The 5,338-nt window shown below is 38.9% G+C and overlaps 1 non-coding gene across 1 annotated transcript; it reads right to left on the bottom strand.

The window, feature by feature from the left end:
• Positions 1–5,266: 5,266 nt before the first annotated feature.
• trnap-agg (transfer RNA proline (anticodon AGG)) lies at positions 5,267–5,338 on the bottom strand. The gene has a single exon. It is a non-coding gene; the product is annotated as a tRNA-Pro (tRNA).

The raw sequence follows: 5,338 nt of genomic DNA, 5'->3' as shown, positions 1-5,338 counted from the left end.
TTGCGGGCTTTCTTGTGCGTCAGCTTCCTTCTGGGATGACGACCATGCAGACCGAGTTGATGCAGTGTGCGGAGTATGGTCTGAGCACTGACAGGCTGACCTCCCACGTCTTCAACCTCTGCAGCAATGCTGGCAGCACTCATGTGTCTATTTTTTAAAGCCAACCTCTGGATATGACGCCGAACACGTGGACTCAACTTCTTTGGTCGACCCTGGCGAAGCCTGTTCCGAGTGGAACCTGTCCTGGAAAACCGCTGTATGACCTTGGCCACTATGCTGTAGCTCAGTTTCAGGGTGTTAGCAATCTTCATATAGCCCAGGCCATCTTTGTGGAGAGCAACAATTCTATTTCTCACATCCTCAGAGAGTTCTTTGCCATGAGGTGCCATGTTGAATATCCAGTGGCCAGTATGAGAGAATTGTACCCAAAACACCAAATTTAACAGCCCTGCTCCCCATTTACACCTGGGACCTTGACACATGACACCAGGGAGGGACAACGACACATTTGGGCACAATTTGGACATGTTCACTGTGGGGTGTACTCACTTATGTTGCCAGCTATTTAGACATTAATGGCTGTGTGTTGAGTTATTTTCAGAAGACAGTAAATCTACTCTGCTATACAAGCTGTACACTGACTACTCTAAGTTATATCCAAGTTTTATTTCTATAGTGTTGTCCCATGAAAAGATATAATAAAATATTTGCAGAAATGTGAGGGGTGTACTCACTTTTGTGATACACTGTATATATATATACAGTGTATCACAAAAGTGAGTACACCCCTCACATTTCTGCAGATATTTAAGTATATCTTTTCATGGGACAACACTGACAAAATGACACTTTGACACAATGAAAAGTAGTCTGTGTGCAGCTTATATAACAGTGTAAATTTATTCTTCCCTCAAAATAACTCAATATACAGCCATTAATGTCTAAACCACCGGCAACAAAAGTGAGTACACCCCTTAGTGAAAGTTCCTGAAGTGTCAATATTTTGTGTGGCCACCATTATTTCCCAGAACTGCTTTAACTCTCCTGGGCATGGAGTTTACCAGAGCTTCACAGGTTGCCACTGGAATGCTTTTCCACTCCTCCATGACGACATCACGGAGCTGGCGGATATTCGAGACTTTGCGCTCCTCCACCTTCCGCTTGAGGATGCCCCAAAGATGTTCTATTGGGTTTAGGTCTGGAGACATGCTTGGCCAGTCCATCACCTTTACCCTCAGCCTCTTCAATAAAGCAGTGGTCGTCTTAGAGGTGTGTTTGGGGTCATTATCATGCTGGAACACTGCCCTGCGACCCAGTTTCCGGAGGGAGGGGATCATGCTCTGCTTCAGTATTTCACAGTACATATTGGAGTTCATGTGTCCCTCAATGAAATGTAACTCCCCAACACCTGCTGCACTCATGCAGCCCCAGACCATGGCATTCCCACCACCATGCTTGACTGTAGGCATGACACACTTATCTTTGTACTCCTCACCTGATTGCCGCCACACATGCTTGAGACCATCTGAACCAAACAAATTAATCTTGGTCTCATCAGACCATAGGACATGGTTCCAGTAATCCATGTCCTTTGTTGACATGTCTTCAGCAAACTGTTTGCGGGCTTTCTTGTGTAGAGACTTCAGAAGAGGCTTCCTTCTGGGGTGACAGCCATGCAGACCAATTTGATGTAGTGTGCGGCGTATGGTGTGAGCACTGACAGGCTGACCCCCCGCCTTTTCAATCTCTGCAGCAATGCTGACAGCACTCCTGCACCTATCTTTCAAAGACAGCAGTTGGATGTGACGCTGAGCACGTGCACTCAGCTTCTTTGGACGACCAACGCGAGGTCTGTTCTGAGTGGATCCTGCTCTTTTAAAACGCTGGATGATCTTGGCCACTGTGCTGCAGCTCAGTTTCAGGGTGTTGGCAATCTTCTTGTAGACTTGGCCATCTTCATGTAGCGCAACAATTCGTCTTTTAAGATCCTCAGAGAGTTCTTTGCCATGAGGTGCCATGTTGGAACTTTCAGTGACCAGTATGAGAGAGTGTGAGAGCTGTACTACTAAATTGAACACACCTGCTCCCTATGCACACCTGAGACCTAGTAACACTAACAAATTTTGGAGGGAAAATGACAAGCAGTGCTCAATTTAGACATTTAGGGGTGTAGTCTCTTAGGGGTGTACTCACTTTTGTTGCCGGTGGTTTAGACATTAATGGCTGTATATTGAGTTATTTTGAGGGAAGAATAAATTTACACTGTTATATAAGCTGCACACAGACTACTTTTCATTGTGTCAAAGTGTCATTTTGTCAGTGTTGTCCCATGAAAAGATATACTTAAATATCTGCAGAAATGTGAGGGGTGTACTCACTTTTGTGATACACTGTATATATATATATGTATATAAGGAGAAAATTAACAATAAACCTGCAAACTTTATTTAAACATAAATATAATATTTTGTAACATTTTAATAATGTAATGAAGACTAAACTGTAAATAAAACAATTTTCTGCACACTAGGAGCTCAATTTTATGTAAAACAAACTTTGGAAGTAAAGAATGAGTAAAAAATAAACTAAACATAACAAACAGTTGTAAATATACTTTTAAAAAAAAGAAATAACAGATATGCATGTGCAGTGTTACAGCAGCTTTCAAGAATATAAAAATACAAAGTGTTTACAAATATATACACATATTAAAAAGTAGAAAAGTAAGGATATGTAAAAAAAAAACTGCAAAATACAAGCAGCCGTTAAAAAATGTTAAGCAAATATTGCACAGTTTTACAATGTATTACACAGAGTACAAAGTACAGCAGGTATTGCACATATTTCAATAAAGTTATTGCACTTAAATTAAAGCAGCAGATTAAAAATGCTGACCATTCTAACACTTTGGTTACTTTGGATGTACTCAGTGAAATGAAGCTTCTGATGTACCTTGGAATAAATGTTTATTTAAATATTGATGTGGTTTTTACTGTGCTGTGACGTCCTTTAGCTTGTATCTACAACCCCAATTCCAATGAAGTTGGGACGTTTTGTAAAACATAAATAAAAACAGAATACGATGAGTTGCAAATCCATTTCAACCCATATTCAATTGAATACACTACGAAGACAAGGCAGGCCAGTCTAGTACCCTCACTCTTTTACTACAAAGCCACGCTGTTGTATCACGTGCAGAAAGTGGCTTGGCATTGTCTTGCTGAAATAAGCAGGGACGTCTCTGAAAAAGACGTTGCTTGGATGGCAGCATATGTTGCTCCAAAACCTGTATGTACCTTTCAGCATTCATGGTGCCTTCACAGATGCGCAAGTTACCCATGCCATGGGCACTAACACACCCCCATACCATCAGAGATGCTGGCTTTTGAACTGCGCTGATAACAATCCGGACAGTCCTTTTCCTCTTTGGCCCGGATGACACGACGTCCATGATTTCCAAAAACAATTTGAAATGTGGACTCGTCAGACCACAGGACACTTTTCCACTTTGCGTCAGTCCATCTCAGATGAGCTCGGGCCCAGAGAAGCCGGCGGCGTTTCTGGGTGTTGTTGATATATGGCTTTCGCTTTGCATGGTAGAGTTTTAACTTGCACTTGTAGATTGAGCGATGAACTGTGTTCACTGACAATGGTTTTCTGAAGTATTCCTGAGCCCATGTGGTAATATCAGTTACAGAATGATGTCGGTTTTTAATGCAGTGCCGCCTGAGGGATCGAAGGTCACGGGCATTCCATGTTGGTTTTCGGCCTTGCCGCTTACTTGCACAGATTTCTCCAGATTCTCTGAATCTTTTGATGATATTATGGACTGTAGATGATGAAATCCCTAAATTCCTTGCAATTGAACGTTGAGAAACGTTGTTCTTAAACTGTTGGACTATTTGCTCACGCAGTTGTTCACAAAGTGGTGAACCTTGCTTGTGAGTGACTGAGCCTTTCGGGGATGCTCCCTTTATACCCAATCATGACATTTACCTGTTTCCAATTAACCTGTTCACCTGTGGAATGTTCCAAACAGGTGTTTTTTGAGCATTCCTCAACTTTCCCAGTCTTTTGTTGCCCCTGTCCCAACTTCTTTGAAACGTGTTGCAGGCATCTAATTCAAAATGAGTGAATATTTGCAAAAAAAACAATAAAGTTTATCCGTTTGAACATTAAATATCTTGTCTTTGTAGTGTATTCAACTGAATATGGGTTGAAAAGGATTTGCAAATCATCGTATTCTGTTTTTATTTATGTTTTACACAACGTCCCAACTTCATTGGAATTGGGGTTGTACAAAACAATACAAAAATATCATTTATAATAAAGTTATTGTGCAAATAAATAAATACATCTATTTAAATCTTGTATCATATGATTAGATTAGAATGTCAAACTGTTTTATATAGACACATGGACACATGTAAAATACAATTATTATACAATTATTGAATTTAACTAGAAATTAAAATAAAATAAATAATTTAAAAATGGAAAAAAAAGTTTGTAGTAGGTGAGGGGCATGTATGTTTATATATAAAAATAGTTTTTACATTAATAAATCTAATCATATCAAATAATTCTATAATTTACAATTATCCTATATAACATAATCATATATTTATTGATCTTGAACTATAAATTCAAATGAAATAACTAAAAAAAAAGGTTTTTTGTAAATGGGAAACATTGATGTTTGTATTAATAAATGAAATTATACTAGATGTTCATAGATTAATTCATCTCCAATATAAAATTATCACAGATTTATTGATCTTTATTTAAAATTAGTATGAAAAATAGAGTTTGTAGTAGGTGAAGAACATTGATTTGTTTGTATAAAAATGGTTTGACATTAATGTATCAAAAGCTGACTTTTGTTTAGAATTACAGCACTGAACGTTAAAGTTAAACCAAAGCCAGATTCTCTACACTAAGCTGCTCATCTTTAGCATGTGCTTTCTGCTTCTTTTGCTGCAATGTTCATAAAGATAAAAAATGATAAAGGTGCCCCCTAGTGACTGGGAGCGTTTTCCTTAATTTGGTTGCGTTCTCCCTTAATGTAATTGCGTTTTACCTTAAAGTATTTGTGTTGTCTCTTAATATATTCATGTTCTCCCTTAATGTTTTTGTGTTGTCCTTAATTAATTTGTGTTTTTACCTTTAATGTTGTTGTGTTTTCCTTAATATTTTTGCGTTCTCCCTTAATTTCTTTTGTGTTCTCCTGGAAGAGGCAGTTGGTAAATAAAACGTGGGTAAACAAGGGCTCGTCCGGGATTTGAACCCGGGACCTCTCGCACCCTAAGCGAGAATCATACCCCTAGACCAACGAGCC

Source organism: Trichomycterus rosablanca, chromosome 4 (assembly GCF_030014385.1).
Source record: "Trichomycterus rosablanca isolate fTriRos1 chromosome 4, fTriRos1.hap1, whole genome shotgun sequence".
In the NCBI taxonomy this organism is placed as follows: Eukaryota; Metazoa; Chordata; class Actinopteri; order Siluriformes; family Trichomycteridae; genus Trichomycterus; species Trichomycterus rosablanca.
The sequence above is the reverse complement of the archived record's forward strand: the minus strand, read 5'-3'. Positions and strand labels throughout refer to the sequence as shown.